Source organism: Eschrichtius robustus, chromosome 3, assembly GCF_028021215.1.
Source record: "Eschrichtius robustus isolate mEscRob2 chromosome 3, mEscRob2.pri, whole genome shotgun sequence".
Lineage (NCBI taxonomy): Eukaryota > Metazoa > Chordata > Mammalia > Artiodactyla > Eschrichtiidae > Eschrichtius > Eschrichtius robustus.
The window spans coordinates 104111491-104130557 of NC_090826.1; the positions used below are offsets into that span (position 1 = coordinate 104111491).

Sequence of the window (19067 nt, forward strand, 5' to 3'; positions counted from 1 at the left end):
GAGGCGAGAAGCAGGGCAGGGACTCCTGCAGGCAGCTGATGCCCAGGGAACTAGTGGGGATCTGTCTTAGGGTGACAGGACCCCAGCTTTGAAGGGCAATCTCCCCACCTGCTCACTGATCACCACGTGGGGCTCACAGCAGGGCTCTACCTCGGAGGGCACCTGGGATCCCAGTAGGAGGGCTGTTCAGAACCAGGCATAGGAACCAGGGCAGAGAAGATGGAGCCAAGCCCATGGGGTAGGGCAGAGGCAGAGGCAGTTAGGGATGCCTGCTCTGGGCGGCAGCATGGGGGCTCAGAGGGCTACATGGGAGCCCGGAGCTGCCAGGTGGGGCTGAGCCTGTTGCTAGACCTTCCTCTGATGTAGACACCTTTGTCAGGCTGGAGCCAATAGGTAGGAAGGAAAACCAGCTCCATTACCTTGGGAAGGGAGGTGCTTCACATTTTTGACTGTTTTCCTTCACAGAATGTTGAAGGCTTGGCAGGTGGGAGAAGCTAATGTTTCACATCGATCCCTAGTATTTATCTGGGGCTTTCCACGTGCCAGGCACTGTGCTGTGTGTTTTGAAAACCCTGCCTCGTTTAATCTTCATATTCGCTCTGCTCCGCGTGGGAGGTGATGTTATCGTATCCCCACTTAGAGACGAGAAACCACAGCTCAGGGCGGTTAGACGTGGCCAGGGCCGAGACACTAAGTGCTGGTGAGACTGGCAGCTGTGCCCCGGACCACCGGACGGTGCCTCCTTGTCCCCCGGGCACAGAGCCGTGCCCACGCTGTGTGCCTCCCCTGCCCCACTCTGCTCCCCACTCTCCCCGAGGTGTGTGCTTTGGGGGAGGGGCTGGATGGGTCCCTGCAGGGGGCAGGAGAGCAGGGCTGCTCTGAGCTCAGCAAGCCCTCCTGTGCCGCCTCTCCCCTCCCCCCGCTCAGCAGGGGCCCAGCCTGGGCGTCTGTACATTGGGTTGGCCCTCCTGGGGCTGAGAAGCCACTCGAGGCTGAGTCACGGAGATTTCCTTGGGATTAACGCTCCTCTGAGGCCCATGGTACCTGGTTGTGGCAGAGGCAGTTGGCTCTTCCAGCCAGGCACTAATCCTAGTGAATACTTGGTATTTCCAGTCATTCCAGCTGGAATTAAACTTAAATCCAGCCCCAGAAAGCACGGCCAGGAGAACGGGAGCTGAGTTGCCAAAGAAACCAGGCGTCCGGCCTGCTCAGACACTGGGCTCCCTGCTCAGGGCCGGGGGGCCATTCATGCCCCGAGAGCGGGAGGGGCAGAGACCAGCGCAGCACACATGGCGCCGCCCACCCAGGCACCTCCCTCCCTCGGCCCGCCTGTCTGGCGTGTCCTCATGTCCCTGTAAATTACCACGTGGTCAGACGACAGCCTCTCAGCCAGGCTGACTGAGGCAGCAGGGGTCAGAGGCTGGGTCTAACCCGACTCGGCAGCGATCACGGTCCCTCTGCCCAGTGTCACGATCAGCGATGGTAGCAGAGGGGCAGCCCAGGTTGGCGGCGTGGAGCAGGGGCACCGGGGCTGGTGCCTGAGCCTGACTCCACTACCCACTGGGTGACCACTAACGCGTGACCCTCTGGGCCTGAGTTCTCCTGTTTGGACAAACGAGATAATGGGTCCCTCAGCCGGTGACTGTGAGTGTTCAGTGGGTTGGTACAGATGAAGTAGCTTGGAACTGTGCCTGGCATATTGAAGCACCGTGTGCTTCCGTTGTTCTCTGAGCCTCGGTTCCCTCACTGGCAAGATGCAGCTGAGGGAGGGGCTTGACCACCACGGGCCCTCATGTTCTGTCGTGTTCTCTGGCTGTGACCAAGGCCCCGCCCCCAGAAGAGCACTTACCCTCCAGGGGAGGGATCGGCTGGACAGACAGCATTATATGCTCACAAGCCACATCCGGTCCAGTGGCTGTGCCTGCGTGGAGTGTATGTATGTGTGCATATTTGTGTATATGTGTGTTTATTTGTGGACATGTGCATGTGTGTGTTTGTGGGTATGTGTGTACACGTATACACAGGTATATTGTGTAGGTGGGTATATGTATGTGTGTGTTTATGTGGATACGTATGTGTGTCTCTGTATATGTGTACAGGTGTCTGTGTGTATATGTGTGTACATGTGTGCATGCAGGTACACGGGTATGTGTGTGTTCGTGTACAGGTATGTATGTGTTTTGCGTGTTGTATACATGCGCATGTGATGTGGGCGTGTGATATATACACGTGGGCATGTGTGTGCACACGTGTATACGTGTATCCAGGTGGGGAGCACAGAGAGCCAGCCCATTTGGTTCTTTGTTGAAGCTCAGGTGGGACTGTGGCCCCGACCTCATCTCACGCCTCCCTCCTCTCAAACCTGTCTGAGTGCGCAGTGGAGGTGACACGAACCCAAGAAGGAGGGATGGAGGGGTGGGGTAGAAAGTGAAGGTTGGGTGGAGGGCAAGAGTGTCTTAACCAAAGAAATCCAGCAGGGTTTAGAGTGGAGGAGCTGAAGAGTGAAAGTGAGGCCAGTGACTCTGGTTGGCATTATGCTCTAAGCTCTGTGGCTCTCGTGTTGTAGACCAGGAAGGTAAAGCTCAGAGATGTCGAGGAACCTGCCTGAGGTCGTCAGTGGTCGAGCCAGGACTGGGCTGCTTCACCACCCTGGGCTGACCGGTAGGAAAAGGCCGACAGACAGGCACCATCACTGGACCCTCCCTCTGCACGGCTCCAGGCCAGGGTAGCGGTCGGTGTCCCCAAAGCGCTGGACGACAATGTCCCCAGCTTGGTGTAGGGGAGGGATTGCCGAGGAGGAGAAGACACCAGGGCATTTCTATTTTAGTTCTGTTTACAGGGTGTATCTTTGGTCAGGTCAAGTCAACTTTCTGAGCCTCAGTTTGCACATCTGTCATATGGGGCCACTACCCCACCCTGGCCTCATAGGAAGAAGCCGTGTAGTGCTGGGGTTGAAAGTACAGCCTTTGGCGCCCTCGGAGTGAATCCCAGACCTGACCCTTAGCAGCTGTGTGACTTTGGGCCAGTCAACCTCTCAGCCTCAGTTTTCTTACACGTACAATGGGGATAACAGTGGTCGCTACATCATGGGGCTGGTGTGACTGTTAACTCAAAGAACGCCTATAAAGCACTTAGAACAACACCTGGCACAAAGAAAGAGGTAGTAAAAGTTAATTACTTTTTTTTTTAAGTTAATTACTTTTACCATTGCGATTATTTCTTAAGGTTGTTAGGAGAACGGAAGAGGCTTGCTCAGAGGAGACTGCTGAGCTGTGAACAGACCTGCTTGAAGGGAGGCAGACAATATTGACATACGATATGAAATAACATGGTAGTTTGCACTCATTCGCACCCTCCTTCCCTTTGGGAGAAATGTTCATTCTCACCCCGCTGACTTTGGACTTGACCATGTAATACAATTCAGCCCACGGAATGTGAATAAATATGGTGATGTATTCCAGGTCTCAGCAGAAGTTTAAAGAGAGTTTCCATCATCGCACTTGCTTCAGAAGTGTGTCAGAAGAATGCACTGACCAGCTGGGGAAGCTCCTACAGCCTGGGCCCTGGGATGAGGAGTTGTGGGGCGGAGCCAGTGGAGCCATAGCCGACAGCCTCCCACAGGTGATGTGAGTGCGAAAGAGATGTGCGTGGTTGTGAGCCCCCGAGACCCTGGGGTTGCTTGTTACCGCAGCCAAACTGACACAGTATTGAGAGGAAGAGGGGTTGGAATATTACTCAGCCATAAAAAGGAATGAAATCTTGCCACCGGCAACAACCCGGATGGACCTAGAGGGTATTATTCCAAGTGAAATGAGACAGAGAAAGACAAATACTGTATGATTTCACTCACATGTGGAATCTAAACAAAACAAATGAACAAACATAACCAAACAGAAACAAGAGTCATAGACACAGAGAACAAACAGGTGCTTGCCAGAGGGGAGGGAGGGTGGGGAGGAGGAGAGAAATAGGTGGTGGAGATTAAGAGGTACAGATTTGCAGTTACAAAATAAATGAGTCACAGGGCTGAAGTGTACAGTGCGGGGAATATACTCAATTATTATGTAATATCTCTGTATGGTGACATATTGTAACTAGACTTACCATGGTGATCATTTTGAGATGTATATAAATATCAAATCACTATGTTGTACACCAGGAACTAACATAGTGTTGTAGGTCAATGACACTTCAAAAACAAACAAACAAACTCGCAGAAAATGAGATCAGGTTTGTGGCTACCAGAGACAGGTGGGGGGCTTGGGGGAAGGGAATAATATGAAGGTGGTCAAAGGTACAAACTTCCAGTTATAAGATAAATAAGTACTAGGGATGTAATGCACAACATGATAAGGATAATTAACACTGCTGTATGTTTTTTTTTTAAGGAATTTCTTTATTTTTATTATCATTTTTTATTTATTTATTTTATTTTATTTATGGCTGTGTTGGGTCTTCGTTTCTGTGCGAGGGCTTTCTCCAGTTGCAGAGATCGGGGGCCACTCTTCATCGCGGTGCGCGGGCCTCTCACTATCGCAGCCTCTCTTGTTGCGGAGCACAGGCTCCAGACGCGCAGGCTCAGTAGTTGTGGCTCACGGGCCCAGTTGCTCCGCAGCATGTGGGGTCTTCCCAGACCAGGGCTCGAACCCGTGTCCCCTGCATTGGCAGGCAGATTCTCAACCACTGCGCCACCAGGGAAGCCCAACACTGCTGTATGTTTTAAATGAAAGCTGTCGACAGAGTAAATCCTAAGAGTTCTCATCACAAAGAAAACACATTTTTTTTTTCTATTTCTTTAATGTTGTATCTGTATGAGTCAAGAGGGATGATCACCAAACCTACTGTGGTAATCGTTTCATGATCTATGTAAGTCAAATCATTATGTTGTGCACCTTAAACTCATACAGAGCTGTACGTCAATTATATCTCAATAAAACTGGGGAAAAAAGGAGGAGGAGGAGGAGGGGGAGGGGGAGGGGCCCTAAGGAGGTGTCCCACTGCCTCGAGAGAGGAGAGGTGTCAGGTCTTGGAGGCTGAAGTCAAGGAGGGGGTTGAAGTAGACAAAACACATGCACACGCAGGTGTGCATGGGCACACACACACGTGAAACACAAAGAAACCCTCCACATCGTCTGCCCTTTATTTCCATAAGACCCTGTACTACTCAGCAGGTCCCTGGAGCCAGCTAGCTTTCCCACAGGGTCTTCTCGCCCCCCACCCTACCCCGGGGGCTCCTCCCTTGCTCCTGCCCTTGGTTCCTGGATCGTTCTCATCAGAAAGCCCAAGAACCCTTTGCATTGGCTCCTGTTTTGTTTGCCTTCACTCATGCCATCCTGTTGTGGATGAGAAGGAAGCAGGGCCAACACCAGCTGCTGCCACAGACCAAGGGAAACATTTCCCAGCCTCCGGTTGGATGTGGTTCCCTTCCCGTGGGTCTTCCTTCCAGAGCCAGGTCTGTAAACTTGGGGAGCAAATGGTGTGTTGCCACACTCTGTCCGGTCCAGAAGTGGTCCTTCTCAGAGGGGACCAGAGAGGGAGGGGGCTGAGGTCTCCGCCGTGCTGCCTGCCCTCCGGCCGCAGCGGTCCTCCCGAGAGGCACAGAGGGGCTGGCAGACACCACCATCTTGCTTTTTGGAAGAGGGGCTGCTCATACATTCTGACCTCACTGGTCCGGGCAAGTTTTCCATTTGGAGTGCTTTCCATCCAGGAGGCAAAGCAAACATCTGGTCACATAGTTCCCTTTCTCCCTGCCAGCCTTTCCACTCAGGGGTTCCAGGCATTTGTTCCATCATTTCTTTATTTTCCTCCATACCATCTAGCTGAGCGTTCTATCTCCCCTCCCATCCAGGGAGCCATTCATAGCCCCTCTCCCCTTGTGTCTGCCCCTGGCCCTGACGGGAATCTTCCTGTGGCTTCTGTGGTCTCCAATCCTGCAATTTGCCACCCAGTCCTTGCAGGCTCTCCCTGCACTGAAGACTTTCCGAGCAAATCTTGGTCTAGTGTGGTCTCTCCGGGTAATCATCACAGGAGGCCTTAAAAGAAGCCGCCTCTGTAGGCTGGTGGCCCCCCAGCTCATGGCAGCTTTGTCCTGCGTTTGGTGCTCTTGGGATGCAAGGACCAGGCGCATGCTTGGGCAGCCTCCTGCATCGCCGGCAGAGCAGTGAGCAGGAATGAAGCTCGGGCTGCCTCAGCAGGGCTTCAGCACAGTGGCCTGTGGTCCCTCCAATGCTGCACCATCTCTTCTCTGCTCCTGTGTCTTCATCATCCTTGCAGCTCGGCTCGTCTCGGCTGCTGCCTCCCTGGCTCCTACCCGCCATGTCTCTTTCCTCTCCTCCCCGTCTCATGTGCTTCTGACTGCTCACGCCGTCTAGTGCTTTGTGGCATCTGCTGACTGCCCTCCCTCGTGGGGTCTCTCAGCTCTGCTGCCCTCTACTGGCTGGAGCCACCTCGGTGTGACTGCTGTCAAACTTCCTGAGAGGCCCCCAGCCCACCTTGCACCACAACCCTGGCTTCTCAGCTCCTCCGAGACACCAAACTTGGTGTCCTCTGCGAATCTACGAGCTCCATGCGACAGGAGCTGGCCATTTTGGTCCCCACGGTGCCTGAATGATGCCCAGTACGTGTAGGCATTCAATGGACATTTCTGAGTGGCTAAGTGAGCAATCCAGCCGCACCATCGATGTGACTGGAGGGAGAAATCGTAGGTACCCGTGAAGAGCAGGGGGGCAGGCAGGCATGGCTGGACTGAAGGCGGCGGGGCGGGAGAGAAGCTGAAGGGGGTTCAGGTCAGACTCTGAGGCCTTGGATGCCAGGCTCCAAGTCTGGGCCTGACTCTGTCACCTGCAGCTGGGGCTGGAGCGTCTTGCTGAGGAAGGAGCATGAATGATTCAGGAGGAGGCCTTTGGCAGCCACCAGAGGATGGATTGAAGCATGAGAAACCTGGAAGCTGGGAGACAGGTTGGGAGGCTTTGGAAATACGCCGGGCCTGGCTAAGGGCTGGGCAGGGCCCGTGAGGATGGACGGTGCGGAGGCCTGGTGGAGTGGAGAAGGAGTCACGTCCGGGAAGATGGGGGCTCAGGGTCCCAGGGTCTCTGCACGGGTCCCACACCCTGACCTCTAGGAGGGCAGAGGAGTGGCAGCGTCTGGAGACGGGCAGATGATCAGACCGGGAGCAAGGACGGTGGCCGTGCCAGTGTGGCCTGGGTGCCCAACAGCCCGGCTCATTCCCCCCTCTGTCACTTACTAGCTTGCTGAGCATGGCTAATCGCTTCCGATCTCTGCACCTCAGTTTCCTGATCTGTTCCATGGGAATAACAGCGTCCTAGTTGGGATGATTCCCTAAGATAATGCAGGCAGAGGGCACAGCACAATGCCCTATAGGAATACTTAGTCCTCTGGAAAATAGTAACAACTCCTTTGTAGCTAACATTATTGTAAAAGAATAATATGTTAGTTACACAAACTGGGACCTGGAAGGACTCACGCTTAAAGATTTAGGCACAAGAGCTCAGCTGCAGAACGGGGTTCCCAAGAGAGTGCGAACACCTGTGTCTGGGGTCTCAGGGAGGTCGCTGAAGCCTGCCCCTCGGGCCAGCGTGGCTGGAAGACTGGGGTGCGGAAGCCTGCTGGTGGTGAACTGGACTCAGCTGTGAGGAGCTGGACAGCAGAGGTGACAGAGGTGGCAGTGGGGGTGGTGATGCCTTCTGATTCAGTGTCTCCCTGCTCCTTGGCTACGCCTCCGGGAAAGCATGTGATGGAGGCAGCAGGTGAAGCCATTGGCCAGAGCACGGAATTGGGGCTGGCTGAAGATGCTTGCCACCTGGTGTCCCTGTCCGCAGGCAGAGCAGTGACACAGCCGCGCCCAGTGACCGAAGCGGCAGGTTCTGTCGGCAGGAGATGTTTCTAAGGCTCGCTTTTGAGTGCAACGGCTCCCACACTCCTGCAGAGCGTCTCTGCTCCGCCCTGGCTTCTGGAACACCGGGCTCACCTCGCGGTGGGTCCCGAATCACCATTACGTTGCATCTGTATGACACCGGGGCTTGGGGAGGGAGGGGACGGCCCTGACTCAGGTGGAGCCAAGAGCAAGCCTGGGCCCGCTGCTCCTAAGCGGCGGGTCCCGGGCCGTTCCTGAACTCCTCTGAACTTCCTTTTGTGCATCTAAACAAAATGAAGACGCTGCTTGTCAAGTCCTTAGTTGGAAAGTTCAGTCAAGGTGAGCTGGTTATGAAAATTCATGAAAAACCTGTCACATCGATGACCTCATTTCAGCCTCACGGTAAAGCTGCAGTAGGTATGAGGCAGTCATCGCTATCCATATTTTCAGAGGAAACAAAGGTTCAGAGGGTTATGGAGCCGGCTGGATGGCACATAAGCCCAGGTCTTTCCACCTCGAAGCTGGAGCACAGCGCCCCAGGCTAGGGGTCCCCAGAGAGGCCCTCTGGCTGCTTAAGGTTCAGACGGTGTGAGGTGGGTGAGAGGCGGTGCCCCCCCAGACAGTGGCCTGAGGAGCGTTTATAAAGCTGGGACTAGGAGGGCAGAGGCCATGCCCCCTGCCCGCAGCTTCTAACGGAGGCCGCCGCACTCACGTCCCTCGGGAGCAAAGGAGCAAAACTGCTCACCCTGGGTGAACGGTGGAAACTTCTCAGGGGGGAAGTCTGCTTCCCTCCAGGCCACAGCATTGAGCTCCAAGAAAGGAGGTGGAAAGGGGATGTGCCCAGAGCTGCCCAGGAGGTGTCTGGAGGACACCCTGCCCTTGAAAATTCTAGAAAGGCATTGCTCTTCAACAGTGGCCAGCTCCAGAGCTGGATGGCCTGGATTCGAATCCTTTCTCCCGGGTTACCAGCCCTGTGGCCTTGACACGTCATTTAATCTCTCACATCAGGTTTTCCATATGGGACAAAAGATCCTCCCTCTAGGAAACAGCCCTTGGTACAGCTGCTGGCGCATTAAACAAATGTGAGCTACCGTTAGGAATATCGTTACCATCAACTCCAGCAGCCTCTCCTCCTTTTCAGCTGCTGCTTCTCCACAGCTTAGAGCCAGACCCAGCCAGGAACAAACAGGCACAAGGGTGAGTGTGGAGAAGAGGCAAATCCAACAGAAGAGTCAGGCCAGCTTCGCTCCAAAGCTCTGTAATCCCCCCTCTCCCCGACCCTGCAGAGCCTCTCCTTTCATCAGTGTGACCCATGGAAAGCTGGCCAGATGAAGGGACAAGCCAGGTCAAGCCCTCACCCTCTGACTGACATTGCCAAGTGCCATCTTGGAAACGATGGCCATTAAGAAGCTGGCCCTGGTCTCCTGGACATGCACACAGGGCAGGGGCATGGTGGGTGGCACAAACCCATGGCTGCTCAGCCATCCCCTCAGAGCCGTGTCTCCTCTACGCAATGCCAGAGAAGCAGGGACTCTGTCAGCACAGTGGCCGAAGGCACAGGTCAGGCCCAAAGCGTGGGTGCCCGGAGGGGCTGTCCACTCTTCCTCTCACCATCCTGGCGTCAGGAAGACCTGGCTAATGGCCTTGGTGCTGGAAACTACGTCCTCATCTTGGGCTTTCTCCATTACCACCAACTCCGCTCTGCTTGGATGGCTGCCCTGGGGAATTGGTTTAGTGCAAAACAAATAGAAATGTATTTTGTATTGGATCACTGGCAACAAGGATGGATTCTAATTGCCCTCTGACCTGTTAAACTGGAACCAAGACCAAGCGTCATTCTACGGAAACATGAAGGTCAGCTCACCCAGACACACAGGCTCTACGTTAGAAGGTATGGGACTGAGGGATAACCCCCTAGCTGTGTGGATGGGACAAGCTCAGAGACACTTGCCCAAGGTTACACAACAAGGTGAGGGCAAAGACTGGAACCCAGGTCTCTGAACCCTCCCCACCCAGGTCCCCAGCTAGGTTGTGTGGCATAGCCACAATTCTTGGATGTCTGCCAGGGCTTTAGGCTTAATGAGGTAGAAGCTGGCTTACCCTGAATTCTAATGATTAGAAATGCCCTTTCGGGGATTCTCAGATACCATGATAATCACTGTTCATAATAAGGACAACAGAGCTTTGGAAGATTTTGATGTAACTTTCTAATGCTTGAACAGTCAATTATTTTTAGTTGACTTTGGGAGTGGCCAGATGCTCTGTGTAATGTAAATATTCTCAAATATTAATGTATATAAAATCAGCCAAACAACTGATTCGTACCGTCTCTCAGTGAGCCCAGATATTTGACCACACAGAATATCCTATTTCTCCAAAAGCTGGATACCAGTTCTTGGAATACTACTTAAAAAAACAGAAGTCTGAGACCTAAGAGTACTCAGGGTGCCTGCACAGTTGGGATGTCAGCACAGGAGACAGGCTTCCTGCTGACAGGTGGTCTGTTTGGGGGTCGTGGGGTAGACCATGGACCAGGCAATGGAGAACTTCCAGGCGAAGGGCTTGGCCAGTTGAGAGAGAAGGGAGGAGGGTGTGAGTGTGCCTGGGGTGAGGGTGTGTTAGGATTGCCTTGTTTACCAACGATGATTCTGAATGGAGCAGCCAAGGATGGCATTTCTTCAGGACGTTAGAATTACCATTCATTCCTGCAACATGTCCCTTGATAAGTACAGCTCTACAAGTGAGATTTCAGTCAGACTCTATCAATCACCCATGTCCACCCTTCCCAAGCATTTGAGAGCAGCATCTCACTTCATTTATTCTTCCTAATGCCCCAGTGAGGTTGATATGATTGTTCCCATTTCTCAGAAGAGGAAACTGAGGCACAGAGAGGTTAGAGCACGCCAAAGGCCGCAGAGCATGCAAGTGGCAGAGCCAGACTATGAATCCAAGCTTACCTGACACCCAAACCTTCCTCTTAGACCAGGTTTCTTTAGATGTGGTCCATGGTCATCTGGATCAGAACTACTAGGGGTGCTTGTCAAGATCAAAGACCCCTGAGTCCCACCTCAGAGCTATAGAATAGGAGCCTCTGGGGTTGGGACATGGGAATGTGCCTTTTTAGCAAGTACCCCGGGGGGTTCCAATGGTCTCAAAGTTTGAAGAACGATGTCCTAAATAAAGGAGCAAAGTTAATGCCCACAGATGGGATGCCCTCTCTAGGCATTTCAGGTCAAGATGCCAGCGATGGGCTTCCTCCCGGAAGCTCAGCTGATTCCAATCTGAGAGACACACCTCTTCCCCGGGTGACTGACAGCAGGTCTGAGGTGACCCTCCCCCTCCTCACAGAGGGCAGCCTGGTCCCCAGGGTAGGTCCTCCGTGCTGGTGCAGTGCAGTGACCAGAGCGTCTTCTGCCATGCAGTTATACTGGGTCATCCCTCACTGCTGCGACATTCAGTTATCCAGGCTGCCCCAGACCCCACCAGCAAGAACGAGGGAGAGGGGTCACCTCATCCCGTGTACATGATGACGAACAAGACAGCTTGGAAACAGAGTTCTAAACACTGGGGCAGGGAACCTGCACCCACAGGCCAGGCCACGGCAGCAATCTCACCCTGGGCTTCAGCCACTGTGTACAGATGGGGGCCAACGTGGTTACAAAACCTCGGTGCTGTCTGCAAGCACCAGGCCTGTGATTATTTCAGGCTCTTCCATACAGAAACAAGCCCTTTGGGCGATAGGTTAAGACAGCTGCCAGGCCCTCATAACATGATCCCTCTAGCTCTGGGGGTAGCACCGGCTTGACGGGAAAGGATCTTTGGCCTGCGGTGGAGCTGCCCCAAAACAAGACAATGAGAAAGTGGGGGGAGGAAGCAGCCCTGGGCAAGGAGCCCACACTGGTGACAACTGTGTCACACTGCTGTCCCTGAAGCTGGTGGCCCCATCCAGCTGCGCGACCTCAGGCTCTTGGCCCCCCTCTGCTGTCCCTTGAGCACCTGTGCTTGTGATCCCATCCCTGTGACCTCTGCTGAGAGCACCTGACACAGGGAGGCCACCAGAGGGAAGGCGCCCACATGGTGACAACTGATGCCAACCTGCCCCTCAGATTCTCCCTCTGGGAGTTTGAATTTTAAATAACAGAGGAGTTGGGAATTTGTGGGGGGTGAAGACTCTAGAAAAGAGAGTAGCCAAGTCTCATGAGTTAACAGAAATCATGAATATACTTCTGAAGGGCAATGAGGAACATGGGTCGCTACAGCCACCCTGATGTGTTAGTTCCCACACTAGCACATCCAGGTGTGGGTCTTGGGTGCCGTGAGGTCAGCTCTCCCCTGTCGGGGGTCTCTTGCGTGATGCCTGTCTCTCGGGACCCCAGCAACTCTCCATCTGAAGCTTAGAGAGCTTATTCGGTTGCACCCTCAGGGGGTGCACTTTCCAGCTCTATTCCCTGTTGCAGTGGCAGCTGGTGGACTTGGGCTCCAGAAAGAGGAAAGGAACAGTATTAACACCAAGGCGCTAAGGTGCGACAGGCACTTTCCCACATTGCGTGGGTTATTTTCTGTAATCCTCACAGTCTCTCTGAGAGACGGGGAGGGCGTCCCTATTTACGGACGAACAATGTGAGGCCCAGCAGAATGAACAACACAGTATCTTAGACCCTTGGACCCATGCTGTCTGCACACTCAGCCCCGCTCTTGACGTGCCAACCAGCAGGGACGGCCCTGTTTCTCTGCTGCAGTCTCTACACCTAAAACCAAAGCCAAAACCAAACAAACATAGGTGTCTTTCCTGAAGGCCCTTGAGGCCACCTGACAGATGGCCCCTGCGTCATTTCTGAGGGCAGAAGGGCTTCCCTGCAGGAGAGAGCTCTGCTCCAGGCCCCTTGCTGCTCAAGCAGAGAACCTGGCTCCTGTCTCTGCCAAGGGCAGCACGTCTGACTGGAGGGGACCCTGGACATCCCTCCTCCTTTGTCAGGAGAGGAACCTGAGTCCCAGGGATGGGAAGTCTCTTGGACTGTCTCTGACATTTTTGGAAAAATTCCTGTTTGCCACACAAACGCACGGTACATCCATTAGCTCGTTTAATCCTGCAACATCCAGAGGCTGGAGGTCCTCTTATTATCACCATCTTGTTATCTTGAGATAAGGAAGCTGAGGCTTAGCAAGGTCAAATAGCTCTCCCAGAGAGACAGGCAGAGCTTGAACCCAGCAAGTCTGATCCAGGAGCCCATCCTTCCAACCATCAGATGAGTCCTGCCCCTCGGCCTGCCACATTCGTCCTGCTGCATAGAAGTCGGCTTAAATGATCCTCATGATACGTGTGGTGCTGTCCTTCGAGGCCCGCATGTTCCTTTACACTTGAGAAGCTTCGGTTGTTGAGACTAAAGTATCTGATGCTTGGTCACTATGCAGTCAAAGAGGGAAGGAGTGTTTTATTTGGAAAGAAAGACTAGTATAGGAAATGCCTATGTGGAAGGTTTGGAAGTGAAGGTGATTGATAGAAAATCAGGATTGATTATCCTTAAATTGTCAGATTTGACACTCTTTGATCAACATGACAGTCCTACATTTTGTATCTGACAGTATTTGAATTGGAAAAAAGTTATTTAATTATATCAGAGGCTCTGGTTGCTAAGTCTCAGAAAAATAGTTAAATTGGCTAAAACACAGGGAGTCATGGGCTTCTGGAAGAGACGAGCTCGGTGGCAGTGTGGTCTTCTGGCTTGTCTGTCCTTGAGTCTTTGGCTCTGCTCTTGTTGGAGTGTAGACTTCATCACACATCTGCTTCTCTCACGGCAGCAAAGTGACAACAATCATCCCAGGACTCACATCTACACATCATCCTGTCCAGAAAGAGACGCACATCTGTGGCTTCCCTTCCTCCAGCCACTGAACATGAGCTTGAGATAACTTCTCACCCCTGACTGGTCAAGGGCAAGGGGTGGAATTACACTGATGGGCTTAGGCCCATCATTAGGACACTGGGGTGTCCACATCAGTTCTACCCGAGCAACATGGCAGCTCCCCACTTGGGGAAGGAGAACTGGTTGCTGGGCACCAGCCTAGAATGTCCACTACATAGATATTCCCATTAACTCTTCACTTTTAAGCAAGGAACATCAATTACTTTATGCCATCCCTAGTGTTAGACTCTAGCCTTTCCCCATGATTGGCTAAACTTCATTTGCTATAATTCCCAATATCTACCAATTAAAAGGCAATTATTATTATTTACTCCCCATTTCATAGACTGAAAAAAACAAGGGCACCTGGCAATCATGTTTTATAAATCTTGACAGATAAGTAAAATTATACTCTTCTACTGAAAATCACAAAGCTTTAAACTTTCACTCTTCCTTGCAAATGAGATGACAAATATTACTGGTGTGGTCTTTCAACCAGATACTCTCCATTCCCCTGACATGACCTGGACTTGGCCCAGGGGTCCTGGACAATACCAGCAGGGCCCCCCTGGCCATCAGCAGGCCCATGAGGCAGCCAGGGGCAGGGAAGCCCACAGCCCAGCTGGAGCCATCCTCCCCAAACCAAGAAAATGGCCCTTTGACCCCTCTGGGTTCCTTCAGGCTCTATAATTTTCTAGTGTAGAATCTGCCTTACACTGTCCTATGATTTAGGCAAGGAAACTAGTGATAATAAATTTGATCTCATAATCCAGTGGGACCCCCTCCTCTGAACCCCACAGGAAAAGAGTAGTACTGTGGTCCTCAAACTTTTTGGCCTCAAGAGTCCTTCACAGGACCCTGCAGGACCCACCTGAAGACGTGTAGGAACTTTTGTCTATGTGAGTTATGTCTATCGGTATTGACTGTATTAGAAACTCAAACTGAGAAAGTTTTAAAACACAGAACATTCCAATAGCCTGAATGTGATGTCATCCCACGTCATGCAGCCTCTGGAAGCTTCACAGGGTACTCATGAGAGGATGAGAATTCAAAAGGCAAACGATGACTTGGTATTATCATCAACATAATTTTGATGGCAGACTCACTGGAATAGAACATAGATTTTGAGAAAGTGGGTTTTTGAATCAGACTGCCTGGGTTCAAACTCTGGCTTCACCATTGAACCTTTCTATACCTCAATTTCTGTGTGAGTTAATTTTTCCATGCCTGTTTCTTCAGCTCGAAAATGGGGCTAATAATGTGACCTGCCTCACGGGGCTGTTGGGAGATTAAATGATATAAATACCTATAAAGCACTTAGAACAGGCCAGGATAGTAAACATTATTAATAAATATTAGCTACTACTGGCTGAAAATATTAGCTTTTATTACTAACTCACTATTGTTGGTGTAGACCGCTGTGCCTTCCCCGTGCGGCTTGCCCCTCTGCCTGGTTTAAGATACTGGTGTTGGGCCTCGAAGCGCCCCGTGCGGCTCTAGCCTCCTGGGGGCCAGTCTGCTCGGATTCCGCCTTGATCCCCAGCACTGGGTCTTACGACGTGGAGGAGGCCACACGGGCCGAAGGACTCAACAGCTGTCTCTGCCTCAAAGGACCACATAGATGGGTCAGAGCTAGCAGACAGGGCTCCTAGCTCACCGGGTTGAGGGCGACACCACAAAGCAACAATTCACTCTTGCACTGTGGTCCAGGAGAGAATGAACTCAGAACACCGCACGTCCTAGATCTGCAATTCTAGAAATTCAAAAGCAATCATCGCGTGCATAAAGGCACTTAGGAAAGTGTGTTGGGCAGTCTCCATCTGCCCACCCAGACCCTCCCACCACCCTTCTAACTCCCGGCTCTGCGTCTCGGGGAGGATGCCTTCTCCGGTGACTGCACCCACCTGCCTTCCGGTTGAGTCGGGACACAGGGAGGCCCAGGCAGGAGGGCAGAGGGCAGGAGGAACACGTAGTCAGGCGGTTTTCCTCGGGCCCCTTCCCCGCTGGGAGCGGACTGTCGTTGGGCCTGCGGCTACAGCTCCTGTCGGGTGGCCCTCTCCTAGCTGCAGCGAGGCGGCCCTCCCTCTCCTCACCCCTTCAGGCGTAACGTGGAAATGGCCCGCTGCTTGCTGCTACTCCTCCAGGGCTGCCCAGCCCTTGTTAAGATCTCCCTGGACCTTGCCCATGACTAGATAAATGGTCCCTTCATCAAGCTCTTCTCAGTAGCCATGATCGAGTGTGCCATCTCTTTCCTCTGGGACCCTGACTGAAGCAGGGACAGAATACGTGTGTATGTGTGTGTGTGTGTGTATTCACACACACACTAGTGTGGAAGGATAAGCACCAAAGTATTTACAGAATTGTTGCTGTGGGATCAGGGCTCAGTAATGACTTCTTTCTTCCTTTTGCGTCCCTGCACTTTCTGATTTTTATACAATGCAACATGTATTATTTATGTTAAAAAATTGTGTCTGAAATGAATGAAGATTCACAGATTTATGAAATCCAGTTGTTTCTATCTAGGAGGATGGGGCTTGGGGAAGCCTAGAAGCCCTCGGATCCAGATCCTTCAGGGGCAGACCTGGGCCCTGATCCACTTTGATGGAAAGAAACTAAAGACACTGGCCATTACCCCCTAGATCAGATGTCGTGAGGATTAATGAGGTAAACCGGTCTGCAGCTTGGAATTCTTAATGTGATTAAAAAGAAAATAAGAGGCCCATTATCATTTCTTGGCTTTGGAAGGGCCCTTTAACCTTGGCTGCCTCAAATCTTGCTGCCATCCTGACGGTGTTATAACCAGGCCAGATGAAGAGTAGAAGCAAGAGGGCAGGGCTGCCATGGGGCAGGAGGATGGCTCAGCCTTGTGGTCTTCAAGCTTCAGCATACATAGAACCATCTGAGGATGTGCTAAATGCAGATTCTAAGGCACCTAGCCAGTAGGGCCAAGATGGGGCCCAGGGATCTGGATTTTATAGTTGGCTCTCCTCCACTCCCACACACATACACATCATGAGGAACAGAGGTGCCTTGGCCACTGAGTTTGGGGCACAGGTCCTGCCTCCTTTGGTCTCTCATTCCTAAGACTCAGTGAGCAGGGGAAGGGAGAAGGAGAAGAGAAGGAGGAGAGCTGGGTAGTGGTGAAGGGCAGTCAGGCCCAAACCAACCTGGTCATCACCAGGAGGAAACCCACAAGCGGGACGTTGAATCGCCTGGGCGATTAGTGCTCCGGAAACCACGGGGACCCACTGGAGACTTTGACTGATGCCATGTTCTTTTCCATTTCTTCTCTGATTACATTGATCCTGTACTTTTGCTGATGTTGTGACAGTCTAATTATAGACTTCTCGGCTGCTGAGCAAACAGTCGTCCCCTCTCAGTAAATCCGCCTGTTACACAAGCGCCAGCTCTGGGACACTGTCAGTATATGCAGCCAACCCCCTGATGTGCTGGGCAGCCGCGCCACATACCCTTTACCTCCTTCATGACACTGTTGGAGCTGGAGGTGCTGGAGGTAAGCCAGGCTGGGTCCTTTTTTTTTTCCTTTGTTAACAGATGGAGAAACTGCGGCCCAGAGCAGTGGTTAAAGTAACGCAGAGCTAGGAATGAAACCTGAGACTTGGGGAAGGGTGGGTGATGTGTTCAAGGCGCTTTCCTTCCTCCCTCCCTCCCTTTCTTCCTTCCTTCCCTCCCTCCCTCCCACTTTCCTTCTTTCCCTCCCTCCTTTCCTTCCTTTTTTTTCTTCTTTTAAAAATTTTTTTGGTTGCATTGGGTCTTTGTTGCTGTGTGCGGGCTTTCTCTAGTTGTGGCGAGTGGGGGCTACTCTTCATTGCAGTGTGCAGGCTTCTCATTGCGGTGTCTTCTCTTGTGGTGGAGCACGGGCCATAGAGCACACGGGCTTCAGTAGTTGCGGCTCACGGGCTCTAAAGCACAGGCTCAGTAGTTGTGGGGCATGGGTCCTAGTCCATGGGCTTCAGCAGTTGCGGCGCATGGGCTCAGTAGTTGTGGCACACGGGCTCTAGGGTGCGTGGACTTCAGTAGTTGTGGCATGCGGGCTCTAGAGCACAGGCTCAGTAGTCGTGGCGCACGGGCTTAGTTGCTCCGCAGGCATGTGAGATCTTCCGGGACCAGGGATTGAACCTGTGTCCCCTGCATTGGCAGGTGTATTCTTAACCACTGCGCCACCAGGGAAGTCCCCTTCCTTCCTTCCTTTTACCAAACATCATTCACTCAGTGTCTGTTTGAAGAATTTTGAAGAGGAAAAGTATCACCTGGCCAAACAGCAGAGTGTACAGGCAAGGTGAGGCTAGCTGGCTGGTCTCCATCCTCAAAGCTTCTCAAGAGTCCGTTTCCTGTTTCTCCAACTTGTAAGCTTCAGAAACTTGTCTGGATCTGTGTTCCAGGGCTAGATGGATCAAAGAATGCTTATTCATTCAATCAATGCTCACAAGAGACGGATGTAAAGACTGGAAGGAAGAGGCACATGTTCTGGCCATCCAGCATCTGAACCTCCTTCCTCTGTTTGGAGAATTCCCTACCTTAAGAGGTAGAGCCCACTTTGCAGAGTCAAAACTCTGAGTTAAATCACATAACCTGATTTTTGAGCCTTCTTTGCAACCAGGGCTTGGGCACATGATCTGGGCTCTGCTGATCAGATGTGCCCACCCAGATTTTGGATCGGAAGCTAGTGATGGGACACAAAAATTCTACCTATCAATGGGTGGCGGCAGTGGTGGGAATGGCAATTACATCGTTTCCAGAGGCGGCAGCAGCAACGTGCATTGCCTACATCTGTGGTGATGTCATGGCATCTTCCCTGGACCAGTTCTACAGTATGATTTTTAAGCCTTGTTCCTGGTAGCACAGCCAACTGGTCAAGTTCTCTAGCCATCCTGCTGATTCTGTGGGCTCCCCAATATTTTAAAAATAAATTCCATCTTTCTTAAATCATCCAGAGTCATTTTTGATTGCTTGCAACTGAAAATCTAGACTAATATGTGGCCTGGAAAACAACGTTTGAGGTCCCCTGGGAGGTGAGGTAGACATTCCTAGCAGGGAGGCATCCTCTTCCTCTGGTAATCTGTGTGGAAATGGCGGCAGTCTCTTCGCCAACAGGCACAGACTCCTGTGCTGGGAGTTTCAGGCGTTATGGCGGCTGGCGAGACAGACATCCGGGACCTAAATGTAAGGCAGGCTCAGAATGGACCCAGTGATTGGTGATGAGATATGAAATGATCAGTTAACAATTTACACTTTCATGGAATTCCTTTTCCCTGAAGGGAGATTTGAAA

General features: G+C 52.2%; 1 protein-coding gene across 1 annotated transcript in view; it reads left to right on the forward strand.

The window, feature by feature from the left end:
• The first annotated feature begins 3541 nt into the window (after positions 1-3541).
• The window catches only part of TENT5C (terminal nucleotidyltransferase 5C), a 37723-nt gene continuing 22197 nt past the window's right edge, over positions 3542-19067 (forward strand). The window contains exon 1 of the mRNA XM_068538155.1: positions 3542-3621. The gene's annotated coding sequence lies outside the window, so the exon portion shown is untranslated. The remainder of the gene's footprint in view (positions 3622-19067) is intronic.